Raw genomic sequence first — 16,651 nt, 5'->3', positions numbered from 1 at the left:
ACAGCTCAATAAGCTCCTTAGTCAGATAACTAGATCTCTGTGGATCAACTTTTGTTTCAGCTGTCAGTATGGACATACTCGGTATATGTTCTCCTGAACTGTTGTCATTTTCTCATTTAAATGTAAAGAAAGAAATCACTTCCTATAGGATTCCTTGATCTTTGTTTAAAACAAACAAACAAGCTATCACATAAATCGACTTAAAAAGACTAAATCTAAAAGATGTGAAAAAAAAAAAAATACAGTGACCAGCAGGACTGGGTTTTGGTTGGGGTTTTATTTTTTATTTGAGTGTTATATTCCTTGCTTGCTGTGGCTCTTATGTAGACATATACAGTTTGACTGTCAATTCCTCCTCATTAAGTACCTGAAGTCCTGCTAAGTATCAAGCAACAGTAGCAGCCGTAGGGAGTGTTCCCCTAGCACATTTCACTGGCTTCCTGCAGGTTAGCGCCTCTTAATAAACGCAACTTTTTAAAGTTTCAGGATATTTTGAGAGTAAAGCTAGTCTGGCTTTGTTTCTTCACGCAGCATAACAGAATAGTAACTTTTTAAAAAGTAGGTAGCAGTGTTGAGGGATTCCTTTTCCCTTCAGAAAGCACCAGCGAAATCCCCACAGGACACGCTGTAACCTGTTCTAAAGAACAATGGAAAACATGACAGGAATCTGTGGGTTTTTACACTGGAACTCCGTCGCTTCGTTTTCCTTTGTCTCGTTGCCAGCGGTCCGCAGCCGCGGCCGGGGCTGGGGGAGCGGTGCGGCGGGAGCCGCGGGGTGCCGGGGAGCGGCGGCGCTGCGCGGCCCCGGCCCGGCCGCTGCTCCTTACATGGGCATGGCCGCGGCGCGCCCGGGGCCCGGGCGGGGTGGCCCTGGAGCCGGGCCGGGCCGAGCCGGGGGCGGCGCGGCCCGGGGGGCTCAGCCAGACAAAGAACAGTCCCGGCAACCAAATAAGGAAGTTGGAGCCGGAGGATTTCAGAATAGGAGCAGAGGGGGAGATGCCAGGGAAGCCGGGGAAGCAGTCTGCGTGCAGGGAGCTGCTCTCTCCTGTTACCCGCCGAGTGCTGAATGCAGGGGATCGAGGTTGGCGGACTGTCCGTACCCTTCTGTGATCCTCAGCCAGCAAAGTTAAGAACTCAAGCTGTGTTTGTCATATTTTCTCATGTTTCTGAAAGCTCTCTACAGATTTTTGTTTAGAAAGGAGGTCTCTTTGGCAGCCCTGTTGGTTAGCAGGCTGAAGATAAATGAGTCATCCTTTGCCAGGGGGAAAGAAGAGTCCCATTGCAGATAATTTTAGGCATTACAAAAACATATTATAAGTTTTTGTCTACTGTAGCGTTCTAATGAAAACTTAGAAATTCCTCTAGAAAGGGTACACAGGCACCCCTGAGTGTCAGAGATGTCTTTACAGTTAAGAACAGTAGTAGAGAGAGAAAATAAAGAAAATAAGAGCTAGAAAACCCTAAAACTGTCCTGACAATTTGCATAGAAAAGCATTTCGTAACAATATAAAATATGGAAAATTGTTATGGGGTTTCAGAAGTGCAATTTAGCTACTGGTTTAAACATAGGTGTAGGATCCCTGTGATCCAGTGTCTTGGGATGTTGTTTTCCTTACTTATTTGAGCTGAAGTTAAAAGGTCTTCCTGGTGGAAAAACACATGGAACACCATTCACTTTTTCCCTTCAGACTCAAAGCAGGAAGAATCCACACAACAAATATTCTGAAGGAAGAACTATAATCTCTGCTGAGTGTGTGGAACCTAGAATAGAGAAAAGTAAATATCTGTGGGCATAAACTTCAGCAGTAACATTTAACATGCTGGCCTGGTTTGCTCTGGTTTCAAAATGTTAGCTACAGAATGTGTCCTAAAGTCACAGCCTTTATAGCAAACAATTACATGCACTGTGAGCTTGACATCCTGATGAAAGGAAGTAAGTTATGCCTTGATCTTGAAATTGTGACAAGATCAGCTCATAAACAGCTACTGAAAAACATTTTAAATACTGTAGGGAAGCCTGCTCAGAAGAAACAGCTTCTTTATCTTCCTTGACAGGGCTTACAATTACAGCAGCTGTAAGTTACTGAAGTGTAGCTAATTGAAAGATACAACACACTCACTATTGCCATGTCGGGGCTATTAAATAAGGGAATGTAGTGCTGAGATTTGAGTTCAGAACTGGGAAGGACTTACAGGTGACATTCAAACTGCTGTGATCCTCTGCAACTTTTTTTAAGCCTTCTAAGATGTTTAGCATCTGAAGTACAGGTAGACCTCTGATAAATCCATGGCAATGCTTGTAAAAGTGAATATCGGTATCATAGCTGAAAAGTATTATGTCAGCTTTACTATGAAGTAAAACCTAAGCAGTGAATGGCTTTTTTCCTGTTATAGTTTCTTATATTTAATTTCCAGATCTCTCACACATTGCAGTATCAATAGTTTTGCAGGTCTGGAAATCTCCTGGATTACTCATGGATAAAACAGACCAATCATGTGGGCACTGAAGTGTCTAGGAACTTTAAGGAAGTCATTGGGATACTTAACTTCTCCATATGCTTGTTGTTCAACCATCACTGTTCCAGTTCCTTATTAGAAAGTGCCTACATCGTAGACTCACAGTTTTCCTCTGTGCTGTCATAGGGGTTGCACAATAAGTCTGACCAATATCTTTAATTTTTTACCCTGAGGACCTTTGCTATTTTAGTCTGAAAGGTGAAATAGTGGTATAACAAAGAAGACTTGAGTGTGAGTCACTTCGTCACTATGGATGCATGCACAAATGCGTTTCCACAAAAATGGTAACTGCTGCCTTTTGAAAATTGACTCAGTAATAGAAGCTTCTAATCTTTGGCTTTCTGTTGGTATTATTAGAAGTTTGGACAAAATTCTTCTTGTCCTTGTTATTGTTGTTGAATCCTATTTTGCTAGATCAGAGACTGCAATATGATTTGCTATCAAGTGTTGACCCTAGCTGTGTTTTCCTTTTTGTAAAGCACATAGCTTCAATGGTGTGTATTTGCAGAATTGAAAATGATGGGAAATGTTTGCCTAAATATTCTTACTTGCAACAAACATGATCTTTTTTTTCCAGAAGTGCTAAGAACAAAAGCCACAAACAGCTTGGTACTTCTAGTTCAGACATTGTGAATTTCACCAAACAGAAATAGTACCAGACAATCAATTTACAGTTACTACCTCAATGTCTGCCAACACCAGCCAAGTTAGGTAGTACAGGATACTTGAAATGCTTTGGACTGGCACATGTTTGGTAACTAACATTTCAGAGGTATAGTCAATCACTTTTGGTTTTGGGAAATCCTAATTCTGCAGTCTGGCCTTCTAAAGAAATATCAAACTCTCACGCATTCAAAGAAAATCGGTGTCCTGTTCCTGGCATAGGAATCCACATTCAAAGCTAATCAGAAAAGCTTTGACTTTTCTGTCAAAGTTTTGTCCCACATTATGGGAGGTGATATAGTTTTATGGAGATTTTTTTTTTTGTTTTAAATAAAAAAAAATAAAATCTGCAATGGTTGGCATGCCAAAGCTTATTTTGAACAGCTAGTGTAAATGACATGCATTTCCCTTATGTGGGAAAAACAAGGAGATTGCTGAACTGGCCTCCATAGATCATTGAATTCAGTAAGCTGCGTATGAATCAGTTTGGAAGCTTGTAAACTCTTTCAATTCCCTCTTCTGGTCAGTCCTTCGGGTCTATTTTACTGACATTTCAAATCTGAGTTTAATGATGTTTGAACTGTAATACGATGCAAAGCTGCATTGTAGCTAGCTGAATACTATTTGGGTTGATTTACAGGCATGCCTATATCCTCGCATTCATTTCCAGATTGTAAGACTGAAAGAATCTCATGTCACGTGTCTCCCTCATTAGAAAACACAAATTGAATATCGATCACAACTTCTTCCTAGATCTCAGAATTTTTAAAGTTTCATTTGTTGGATATCTTTCTTTTGTCAAAATGTCTTGTTTTGATTTTAAAAATTTGAGAGTTCTGGTCTTAACTAGTGTGATCAGAATTGCACACTCCAGTATAGCCTTGAATGTTTCAGTTAAGTCAGCAGCTACAATGCTTAATTTTTACATATCATAATGAGGAGGCAAAGATAAGAAAAGAAACAGAAGTGTAGTTTTTTGTATTATAGTAACACCTGGAAAACAGCTGTTGCTTTTATTTATAAAAATATATGTACACTATTAAAATACTCTTCCTTCACTGAAGATACACTGCAGGCAAAAAGATTGTATTTAAATGCTACAAATTGTTCTGTAATAGTTTAAGAATTTGACAGACTCTCTCATGAAATCCAGTGTGTTATTTTCATTTATTTTCACTCATTGCTGAGGATTAGTTTTTTAAAGGTTTTCTCCCTGCATTTTCAGCTTTTCTTTCCTGAAGGCATCCTTTTTAGTTTTTGTACTTCAAACAATACTAATTTCATTTTATTTATGGGGTAATTTGAAAAGTAAATCTTAATTTTGTGAAGCTTCTCAAAGCCTGAATGAATGCTAGCAAGAAAACTTCTGGTAGTTTTGTCTTGACCTGCTTTACTAGTGACATCTACCATTATCTTACCTGGTCCACAGAAATTAATTGCTGGGCTCCTTTATTTTTCCAAAAGCTGTTTTTTTTATTATAATTATGTTTTAATTATTTCTTTTAAATATTATGACTCAACTGGAGTTGTAGGCAATTTTCTTTTTATGTGTGAATTAGTTTCCCTCGTTTTGGTTTGCCAGTCATGCTGTAGATATAGTTGGAAATTCCTTAAACCAGAAACAAATGTTCCAGGGACTGGAATTATAGGCAAAGTTGTTTACAAGAAAGAATCACAGATCATATTAAGTTAAGCATATGGTTTTACTTTTTTTCTCTTTGGATCTTTATCTTGCAATATGCCTCATGCTTATTTCTCAGTAAGCTGAGCTTCATTTTCACTTTCCATGCCTGAATATGCTGTGGAGTCCAAGAAAAGCAAGTGTATTGAACTAAGCTGATGTGCACACATTGTCTCTGCTTGCATCTTCCATCGCCATGAACTGAACACATGCATACACACACAGATATAAAATTCTTACGTGCAAAAATTTTAAGAGCTGTGACAGAAGAAATGTTGGAGAACTTCACGCATGCCTTTGATGAAGTATTACCTCAATCTATTATAATCAAATACAAAGGAGGAGGTGCAGTTAGGAGATGTGAAGTCCACGTAATGTTTTTCTATCACTGACTTTTCCTACTGTACATCAGTCTGCTCTTTGTTGTGTGTTTTATGTTAACTGCACCTTTTACAGGCTGTAACAGAACTGTGTTCTGCTTTTTAGATAAAATTCTTGACAAGCATACCTACCAAAAGTCATAGAGAGACCTGACCAGCCATGAGTGATACTCCTTTTATCTTTGTACTATCTTAATGCCATGTGTATGAGCTGCCATGCTTCTTCCCCAGAGTCATGTAGAAGAATTGGGAACAGGGTGCTAGTGCAGCGCCAGCCTTCTGACTGCCAGGTTCTGACATGCCACTCTGTTCTAGCAAAGGGGAGATGCTTCATTTTCCCCTCCCTTTTTCCTATTTGGCAGCATTCCTCTGTTCTTCCTGTTGTATTCTGGAGGGATTGAGTGGTGTGGAGTGAGTTCTGAGTCCTAAAGAGGGCTTAATGGTGAAAAGGTGTGAAAGAGGTTGAGTAAGCAGAGAAATTTTCAGTGCTACCTTGTTCTGCATTGTCCACTGTGGAATGATACTTCTCAGATAGAGGTCTTGCTCATTTTGGAGGTTCATACCAGTTGGGGGAAAATAGTTACGGTGATATTCTTGTAAACCAAACGCATTTCCAGCCATCCAGAGCTGATCTATAATACACACTAATTGGAAACTGGAGCTCTGAGAAGAAAGAGGATCACCAATGCTTTCACCTGCCCTAAAATTTTTTAACTGTTGTCCAGGATGTTGAACTGAGATTAAAGCAGAATGTTCATACACTTGCTGCTCGTGAGGTAGAAAATGCAAGTGATACCACCGATCACCTCCACGGGCTTAGCATGGAAATGAGAATAGTGATTTTATAGATGTATCTTTTGAGATTATCTATCTTGTTTTAAGCAGATGTTGAAGTAGATATTACTAGTCATTAGTTGTGTACTATGATTGCTTATGAAACTGATGTTGGCATGTAACCTGTAAGAAAGCACTGGATCCGGACTAAGTGGCTTATAGTAGGAAGGGTATGAACCAACAACAGAAATGTGACATTCTTTATCTTCTTGTGGGAAAAAAAGAAGAAAAAAAAAGGAGGAAAAAGGAAGAATGATATACCTTCAAATGAACGCCTTAATGGAACATGTAGTAGTAATTAATGTATTTAGAGTAAGTGATACTCTGGAAGGTTTTGCATAATTAGATCACAAAACAACTAGATTTTTATATCATATAGTAAATTTTTTTCTGATCACTGATGCTATTCTTTGGCAGATGAAGAAGGCACAAGAGGCTACTTGCAAAACAGATGACTACCGTGCAATAACATGATATTTTTTTCTGAAAAATGTTTTAAATTCAGTCTAACTGAACACTTGGGGTCTTGGTATTGATGAGTAGTGGCATAAGCGTTAGTTTAAAAGAACACGGAAGTGTTAAAGGGCTTAGAAGAACAACGTGAGACATTTCTTCTGCAGTTTTACATTATACGTGTAACCATCCCACCCGCTCTGTCACGCAGACAAAAATGATGTGGCAATCGTGGAAACTTTTGCCTCGCAGAAGAGCTGATGTAAATTCTCGTAGCAACACTTTTGTGCAGCTGTATGGCAATATGGGAGAGCCTGGGATGTTTCTCTGGGCTGTTGCAGCGCCTTCTCAAGTTTTTCTGCTGGCTATGGATGTTCCTTGGAAGAGGAAAAAAAGTGAACTTCCAGCCTGGGACCCGAGCATTTTTTGGCAAAAAGTGCACCACGGAGTTACAGCTCTTGCAGCTCCGAGGGGGAGAAACTTAGGCTGCAGCAGGGGGTAGAAACACGCCGCTGGCGACTCGCTCCGGGAAACCCGCGCCTGGCCGCCGTTCCCGGCAGGCTGGTACCGCCTCCCGCACGCAGCGGGGCGGCCGCGGGACTCTTAACGTGAAGCCGGCGGAGGGGGACGCGCCGGCGGCGGCTCTCGGTGAGTCACGGCGCGAGCGGCGCCCCGGGCCCGCCCTATATAGCCGCGGGTACCTGCGGGCGCCGCTCCGCTCCGCTCCGCTCCGCCGCGTCCCGCCACACCGGCGCTCGGCTATGTGAGAGCTGCCGCTCCGCCGTGCCCAGGTAAGACAGCAGGGTGCTTGCTGCAGTCCGCGGCGACGTGTCCTCTTCAGATGAGCGGTGATGGGAGGCGAAAGGTCAGGACACATGAAATCATGCTGTGATCGGACCGGGCTGACCGCCTTTCTTTCGAGTATTTCTACTTTTGATCTTCTCTTTCTTGATCTTTTAGTTTGCCTCATCGTCTGTAGTCGCGTTCGAGTTTGGCTGATGCACTTAATTTGCCGACCCCGGCCGTCCCCTTGGTGTTTCCAAAGGCAGAAAGGATGCTTTTGTGGCGGCAGCGGCTCTGTGCATCTCTGTAGCCCAAGCTTTGCTAAATCAATCCTTAACAAATATGATAGGGCACTAAACTATGAGTGCCTTCCCAGCCTTCTTTGTACGACACTTCTGTAGGAAACCAGTGATAGTTATGGAGGAAGAGAATAGGTAATGGACAGGAGACTTGCTCTTTTAGAAGATTTGCTACAGCTTCTTACACAAATGAAACCAAATACTGGAGTTTTGGCTTGTTCTGTGGAATTCACATGTCTATAAGGAAGACATATTTGGTCATCTAGCACTTAATGTACACTTGTAGCTAATTTTTTTTGTCTAATGTTCGTCACTGCTTGTTGAAAAAAATTTGGTGTTACTTAGTAACTTTGTAACTTATAACAGTAACAGCTTTGGAGGTTTTTTTTGTTCTTTTCCAAGTCTACGGTACACATCAGACATTTGTTTAAATTTTAGTAGTGAAGACAAAAAAAGAAAAAAAGAAGAAAAAAAAAAAAGGAAAGTTTCCTGGCAGTAGGCACATAATTAGAAAGAAGGCTGGGAAAAGTAAGACTGGCCTTCTTTATAATGATGTGTTTACAGAAACTTGGAAAGCAGAGATATGCATTGGCTATCAAAGAGAAACCAACGTCTGCTATTGGAACATTTGGGTCAGCTTTATATTAAGGAATATGGCACTGCAGAGCACACATCTAAAAATAGGAGTGGACACAGTCAATGTTTGATTAGGCTTTGAGGTCAAGAAACTGTTTTTCCATGGTATTCTGTGGCTGTATTGCACTGAAACCATGATTCCTGTGAACAAACCTTGTATTTCTGAAATTAACTTTGTAAGATGTATTACATACTGTGCAGAAAGTTTTATGTTCACTCATGGGTTTGTGTGCACAGAAGTACGCTGGCATTCTGGGGTGGGAAAAGTTTTATGATGTTCTTTAAGAAAGCCCAGCAATTTCCAGACATCCAGAGCTGGCCTGTGATTCACAATGCATACCAGACATAAAAGGATTAAGATATAGAATTGATAAAAAGAGGATGGAAAAAAAATCATAGAAAAAGTTAAATGGCTCTCAGCACATATCCATTGATTGGATCTAAACCACTTCACTATATGAAAATGGGGCAAACACTTGTGAGAACAAGATTCTGAGAGATTGTGTTGCATCCTGCTTTTGGTTGGGGAACAAAACCTGAAAGAAGTGTCTGTGAAATGATTTTCTTTTACTGATTTTCCTCGCCAAAAGGAGAAACCCTGTGGGAAAAAGGTGGGGGCAGAGGGATAAGAGTTTGAATAAAAGAAACTGGAAATGTGGGGTAGGAGATATACAGATGTTCTTGCAATGTTTGAAACACATAGGAATATGCAGGTAGGATATTGTTGGAATTGGGAGTGTCTCATTTGGATAAAACAAATCCTCATCTTTGAGACAGTGGAAATCTGACAGTGGATCTCATCTTTGAGATGAGATTTCTCTCATCCTTGAGATAGTGGAAATCTGATAATCACAAAGTCATAATTTATCAAGTTATCATACGCTGCAATCTGATGTAGCACTTTTCCTAAAACTGCAATGGTGGATATGTGGTAAAGGTTTGTTAGCCGTTGACAGATGTATGTCACATAACTTTTCTTGCAGCTTTCTGAGTCAAGAACATTTTTTTCAGTAAAAAACTGTTCTGAAATTTTGAAGTCTATTTTAACTAACAATTAAAAACCCATTGATGTAAGATAAATGTTTTTGTTACTGAAAACCTAGAAAATTCTCTATTATCTTCAAAGTGTTCTGAAGCATCTTTGTTCTTTTCTTTTTGATTTTTTTACTGGCAAAGCTCATCTTGCTGGACACTCATGCATGAATTTTTATGGGCCTATTGACTAGCCTGAGCTTACTGTTTTCTCTTTGCAGAGACTATGATTGCAACATATAAAACTTTGCACTGCAGAATTTTTTGAGCTGATATGATGATTGTGGAGAGCATGATAGTCCAACTGCTCCACAAGCCGAAGCATGATTGCAGTTTTGTCATCCACTTTGTGGTCTGTGTGACTGCAGAAGCCATTTCTAATAGCTATGTTAGAACAGCATGCCTCCTTTATTGTAAGGACACAGTGGTAAATCTGATGAGTAATGTTCAGCTGTCGGGCTTTGGGCATTGGAAGACCAAGGAAGCAGTCTGCCTGGAACTGACCTGTGGGGTGCTGGTCAGCCTACTTATATGAAGAACTTCTTTCTCTCCTCTACAGAATTTCTTCCTATTTCTCAGATTCAAAATGATCCATTAGAAACTTTATTGAACTTACCTGGTTCTCAGCTGAGCAAAGTAAATCAATCATGCTTATAAAATCATGCAATTGATGGAAAATACTGTATTCCTCTAACAACAACCTGATTTCTCATCCAGTTCTACTTAAATTAGCTGCTTTTCAATTTTACTCATGCCAACATTCATGTGGGTCCATATGCCTGGGAGCAGAGTAGACCATGAGTGTGATGTCATCTGTATGTATAGCATAATTTCCTGTAGATTATGAATATTTCTGGACACTACACCTGAAAGACATGAAGATAAATGCCTTTGCTTTTAAAAAACTCAGTTTCCAATGTGAATATGTGTGGATAAGTGCATGGAGCACAGTGCAAAAAAACTCTGAAAGGTGAAGATAGCATATGCAACATTAGTTGCATAATTTCAATATAAAATATTTTATATTATTGCTATGTATTTCTTTCATTTGCTGTTTACTGTCCAAGAAAGGAGTCTTCAAGTATTTGGGGGCTGTGCTGTACCTTTACTGATCTGCAGAGTTGGTGGCCCAAAGGTTTTGTTTTCCCAATAAAAATTTTTGGATTATATAGTACATATAAATTAACTTGTAGTCCCAGATATATTCTTGAGAACATCATAATTGACTGGAAATATTTTATCCTGGGAATATTATTTAATCAAAATATGCCTGTGGACCTTTGTATTCATGTATCCTCTTCCATTGGAAACATTCCTGCTTTCTTAACAGATAGCATTTCTCTACTAGATTAAGTAATAAAGTTCCCTTTGGAGTGACATGCCCATTCAGTAAGAGCAATATCAGCAATGATTTCATAGCAATAATAGATGCATTTGGAAGAATATGTGTGGAACAATTACTAATCAAATTATAGTATGCCTAGAAGCATAAAAGACTAATTTTAACCTCTTACCTGCAGAAGGTGAAGAGTCTTATGACCACGAGTGTCAGAACTTACTAGAGATCATTTAACGTTTCAGTATTCATATATTAAAAATAATCCTAATTAAAAATGTAATTAGAAAAGAAGAACCAGTAATTAAGGCAGTTCTTTTTACATGTGTAGTCCACATTCTGGGTTAGCACATGAATAGAAAATTTAGGAAATACTTTTCCTCCACATTTCTGTCTAGACACTTACATGGTCCTTTTCCCACCTGCTTGAGACATTCTAACCTTTGCCAAGGCAGGAAGTTTGTATTTCCTTTATTGAAGCAGAAAGTGATTGTAATTAGTGTATTGTGTATGGCACTCCCCAGCACTTCCCCCTTCCACAAAGGGAAGGAATTTTAAGATAAACAGCACTTACTTTTATATAAATAAATAAATATAGTGGGCTTACTTTCTTGCTGGGCTTTTTCTGCCTTATTCACCTGTGTGAGGTGAGCCAAGAAGCAACTGAATCTGCTTTCCCTAATTTTCATAATGTGCATGTCTCTCCAGTGATAATTTGAGTATGAAATCTTTGATTACCTTAGATTATCTTAAACCATTGTTTGTAGCAGTTACTCAGAATTCTTTCCAGTCCTTCCCAGGACATTCTTCTGAGCCTGGGAAATTGTATTCATTCACATCAACAAAACATGTTCCTGTTGAAATTTCTCTTTAAAATGGGCTTCAGATTTTGTTTGTTACCAATTTCAGAAGATGGTCTACATTAAATGTGCTAGAATATAACACAGGATAAGAAAAAAACAATTCTTCTAATTATTCTCGTTGAGAAATCAATCTGATATCACAGTTCACTGTAGTGTATTTCAAGCAGAAAGTGGTAATGTGGGGTTGAGTTCCTACCTCTTCATTAATAATATGGAAGAGTTATTTAATTGAAAAGTTGAGTCTATGCATCAGGAGCTTCTATACTGCATTGCCAAAATGTCCAAGTCTGGTAAATGTTCGTAAAATGGCACATACCTTATTTGTTCTTTTGGGACTGTTTAAAGTAAAGGTTTTTTAAAAAAAAGACTATTATTTGCAGACATGATGTGTCAGTCAGCAGAAATGTACAGGAAAATATTTTTTTGGTTTTCATTGGCAACATGGTTACATTTTTTTTCCAGGCTTAAATGTAAAAATAGATTAGCCACAAAAAAAATCTGTTTTACTGATGTTAACATTTATACCAACCATATTACCCCACTGAATTCCCAGTAAGAGCTGATGCTTGTTTTGTGTGCTACTCTACCTATTACAGCAACACAGAACCTGAGGTGTTCCTGTAAATAATGGGAAAACAAAAGGTATTTCATTTCCAACATTAATATTTAACTTTTACAATCACAAGTGGATTTGTTTCAATCTTTGAATTTGCATAATTTGTTTGTTCAAAAACAGAAAGCCAAGAAGGCTTTCTTGGACAAGATGACATCCTGGCCTGTATCAGCACTAGTGTGGCAGCAGGACCAGGGCTGTGACTGTCCCTCTGTACTCTGCACTGCCAAGGCCACACCTTGAGCATTGCATTCACTTTTGAGCCCCTCACTTTCAAAGTGACCTTTTGATGCTGCAGCATGTCCAGAGAAGGGAAACAAGGCTTGTGAAAGGACTGGAGAACATGAGGATTGGCTGGAAGAGCTGGGGATGTTTAGCCTGGAGAAGAGGAGGCTCAGGAGGACCTCATTGCTCTCTACAAGTGTCTGAAATGAGGTAATGTTGAGGTGGGGGACAGTCTCTTCTACCTTACCTGCAGTAAGAGGATCAGAGATAATGGCCTCAAGCTGAGAAGCAGGAGATTCTGATTAGGTATCAGGGGAAAAAAATTTATGGCTTAATGGTTTAGAAGTTACAGTGGTAGTGCTGGCTTGATGGTTGGATTTGATGATCTTAAGGTCTCTTCCAAAATACTGAACTGTGATAAAGATTCAGTCAGCTAGATTTATTTTTTAAATTGCAAATTAAAATGAATTCCTCTCCTATGATGAAAAGAAATGTACATCAGTGAGCAAGAAATGAATTCAGATTTTATCTGGTACACAGGACAAACTTCGTTAGGAGATCCTGCCTGGGCTCTAGTAAAGAGAAAAAGAGAATGGAATATTTAGATTTTTTTTGTACTTCTGCTACAGATTCATTTTAAAAGTATTTCTCCAGCCACACTGAATACAAAAATCTGGTTTAAATCAAGACCCACATGTATTATAGCAACTTTTCTCAGGAGAGCCAACCTGCTGGGTTTAGGCCAAGCTTTCAGCTGAGCTTGCTCCTACCCATTTTTGCACCTTACTCACAACTTGGAAGACTTATCCTTAAAATAGTGTAATTATTTTTCTGTAGTTGGATTTTGAAGTATTTTTAAATTTTTACTCTGTGGTTGAATTCATTCTTCTGAATAGGCTGAATCACAGTATGAAAGCACTCACTAGAAACATAATTCTTTCGTTTCTAAGTGCCATGTGTGTATGTACATCCAGATGTGTGTAAATGTTTCTAACTTCAAAGAGCAGATTATGCAGATTTTTTTTATTAAATAAGATAAAGCAAGTGTGTTTTTACATGCATATGAATCTTGTGGTGTGTGAATATATATATATGTGTGTGTGTGTGTCCTTACACACACACACATATCTATAAAATCTCTGTCTGACTAAATGGGTGTGCTTTGTTTAAATCAGCTATTAAAGTGAAAAACTATTTTAATAGCCAACTTTGGCCAGCAAGGAGGTTCACCAAGGCAACATAGAAAGTTTTGCACAAATGAAGGTAGAGTTTCCTTGCTCAGAAACCCAGTGGTGCTGTATTTCTTTCAACCCACCTCACTCTACTTACATTGGCTCTGAAATACAAAGCCTTGCTTTGCAGTGTTTGAAGATTTCAGGAGGGCTACCTAATTTATGGTTATTTTTGTTCTGACCCAAGATCTAGTGAAATTTTTAGGAAAAGTGAAGCTTTGAAAATCCCAGGGGCAATCATAATATTTTGTGGATGGGGTATTTTCATGCAGTCTGTGTTTGTGTGTGATTTGTGTTTCCTGTTAAAATTTCTAGGGGATTTAATAAAAGCATGAGTTACTTGGCATTACATTACTGATGGTGAGCGTGTTGCAAGATGATGCTGTTTATTTCTGTGCAAATCTGAGGTGCCTAAAACCAGAATTACATAAAGAATATTTAAAGAGAATACTGACATCTACACCTTCAGAGGTGTTTGTGCATATCAAGAAATGTCTTTCAGGTGTTTTAATGAAAAGACTTTCAGAGATCTTTTTGATGTGTTTTTTGAAAGTCTTTTTGAAAGTGTTTATGAACACTTTCAGAAGTGTTCATCTGTATTTCTCAGCTGACAAGCTTCCAGACTGTATTCTTCTTTATAAACTGCAGATTGTTTTCTGCTTCACAATATATATCTTCCTCATCTGACATGGCCAAATTCTACTCTTTTTCTGTTTCCAACACTACCTGATGATTTTCATATATCCATGGCATTTCTCATGTGCATGAGATCAATGTCCTTGCTGAATAATGCTTATTTTTTCACATATAACATTTGTAGGTAATTTTTTTCAGGCAGTAAATAGATTGCCATACTGCTTGGCTGTACTTTAGGAGAAAGTGCTCTGGATTTCCTATAAAACTTCATAGTTTTTCCATCTTTTTCAAAATCTGGAGATCCGTATGTGATGTAAAAAAGAGACACCTCTTCTGTCAGTGTCTGTAGGCATATGAAATCCATAAGGTGAGACTGTGGAAGTTCACACTGTACTTAAAGTACATTGTGTTGTCTTATGGGTCTCTAGGATGTTACATGTGGTTTCCATTCCTTTATCTTCAGTGACTTTTGGAGTTTCTGCTAGAGATTTTGCAGTTATTAACGGTTTAACATTTTCTTAAGTGGTTCATATGGAATTTCTGGAAAATAATTGCTTCTGTTTTCTGCTTTGTATTAAAATACCTAAGCCTCTTTTTTTTGCTCTTTGTTTGTTTGGTTTTGGTTTTAAGAAAGAGAAAAAAAAATCCTATCAGTTGTATTTCAGAAACACTTATGCGTAGATGCTGCTTTTGTGGATATGCAGCTGAATTAGATGACTGTTGCATGCACATTTTCCACATAGATGGAGAGAAAAAAGGAGTGTCTCTTAGAATCAAAATGATACGTCAATGTTTTCTAAAACAATGGATGAACTTTCAGCTATTGACTATGAGGTTACCTCTATAGTTTTCTCAGACCCATAAACCACAGCAACTTTAAGTGTTTCTGTGATTCCAGAAATAAAAATTATACACTGATTCTAAAACTCTAGGTTCCCATGTCTGCCATCCTTTCAAAAGTTAATGGTGATGTTGATGGATAGATATACAGAGACAATTAATACAAATAATGACATTGTCAGAATCACATTAAATACCCAAAAAAAGGAGGTAGAGGCCCAGAATCACAATCTCTGCCAGGTTTCCCTTGCTCTCCTACCAGTTATATGGCTGCCATCAGCAACCAGCTGCGAGCAGCACATGAGCCTTCTCTGCAGCCCTAGCTGGAGCCTACTGCACCATTGTAGAGCTGATCTCAAAGGCGCACCATGCGCTGTGCGGGCTGCTGTGGTGGAACCATTCCCGCATGGTGAAGCTCAGCACTGACCACGTGTATCGCAGTTAGCCCAAAATCAAGGACTTGGTTTCAACTCTGAGGAATCTTTATGGAAGGAAGCAGTGCTTTTTGGAGCAGGAGCTGATATCTTAAAGGAGCAGAGGTTTGTAATTGTCTAAGTTTCAGCATATCCAGCTGGTGTGTGGTATCTCACTGAAGTTTTCTTCAACAAACAGTCCCAGGGATTCTGCAGAATCACAGAAGTATGAAGAAATTTAGACCTCAGAAACACAGATAGAAGTTGTGGATATTCTGTTTGTTACAGGCTGCAGCTATAAATGAGGGTATTAACATGTAAGCACAAATGTTACAAATTAGTTTCAGGTTCTTTTGGTATCCAGGTCTTGAGATGAAGTAAGCCATTCATGCACTTCTTTAACAGATCTGATTATTATCTGTGGGCATGGCTCTGTGTGGTGAAATGTTTGGTTCAGAAAAAGTATAGAAATCTTTAATGTTAGATGTAACATGTTCTTTAGGCAAAAGGCAATAAAATACCTTTGGTTTCATCATCTTCTGGCTGGAGTTTGCTCCTTCTACAAGTTGCCAGACAGGGCTATTGCATCCTCACTTTTAACAGTCTTTGAAACTGTTTTGAAACTTTGTAAAGCTAACATTCCTGTTGAGCACAAACTTTGGACTTTTTTTGTGGTAGATGGTAATTAGAAAAGAGAAGTGACCTAGGGACAGTTAATTACAATAAATTACAAGAAAGCTCAGTTGACCACTGAGTCTAATTGTCAGTTTGTAACTAAAACACAGCACTTGCATTATGTCCTTTTTTGGATTAAGAAGATAGATGTTTGTGCTTTAAGCATTACTGTCTACAAATGCAAGAGACAGGCCCTGTTTACTGAGTGAATTCTTGTAAGAGTACTGAATCAGAGGAACTGTTTGCAATGCTAATATTTGAAGGAACATGCTCATTGATAAAGAGCAGAACAGAATAGAATTGGAATGCTTTTAAGCCGGAAGCTGATCGGCAGTAGATGAAAGCTGGGGGAGTTGAGTAAATTTGTATTAACATGCAGAGCTCTGTGATGCCCAATATTTTTGCTTAGTAACCTCTCTTTTCTCCAAAAAGATTTATTATGTCTGTCAGAATTTCCAGTACTGGCAGAACAAAGTTGATTGTACAGAGTAATGGAGGATTGACTAATCAGAGTGAAACTGGGATGGTTGGGGAAGACTT

The 16,651-nt window shown here is 38.8% G+C and overlaps 1 protein-coding gene across 18 annotated transcripts in view; it reads left to right on the top strand.

Annotated features, from left to right (window-relative positions):
* The window catches only part of PALLD (palladin, cytoskeletal associated protein), a 189,836-nt gene that overhangs the window by 113,612 nt on the left and 59,573 nt on the right, over positions 1-16,651 (top strand). For 2 of the 18 annotated variants that reach the window (XM_072928418.1, XM_030271395.4), the window contains exon 1: positions 7,191-7,319. The exons of 12 other annotated variants lie outside the window; for them this stretch is intronic. The gene's annotated coding sequence lies outside the window, so the exon portion shown is untranslated. Of the gene's footprint in view, positions 1-7,149; positions 7,320-16,651 lie in introns of those variants that run through there. 4 more of the 18 variants (XM_030271393.4, XM_072928417.1, XM_072928420.1 and 1 more) reach the window with 4 other exon arrangements.

The sequence above is a fragment of the Taeniopygia guttata genome, chromosome 4 (assembly GCF_048771995.1).
Source record: "Taeniopygia guttata chromosome 4, bTaeGut7.mat, whole genome shotgun sequence".
Lineage (NCBI taxonomy): Eukaryota > Metazoa > Chordata > Aves > Passeriformes > Estrildidae > Taeniopygia > Taeniopygia guttata.
The sequence above is the reverse complement of the archived record's forward strand: the minus strand, read 5'-3'. Positions and strand labels throughout refer to the sequence as shown.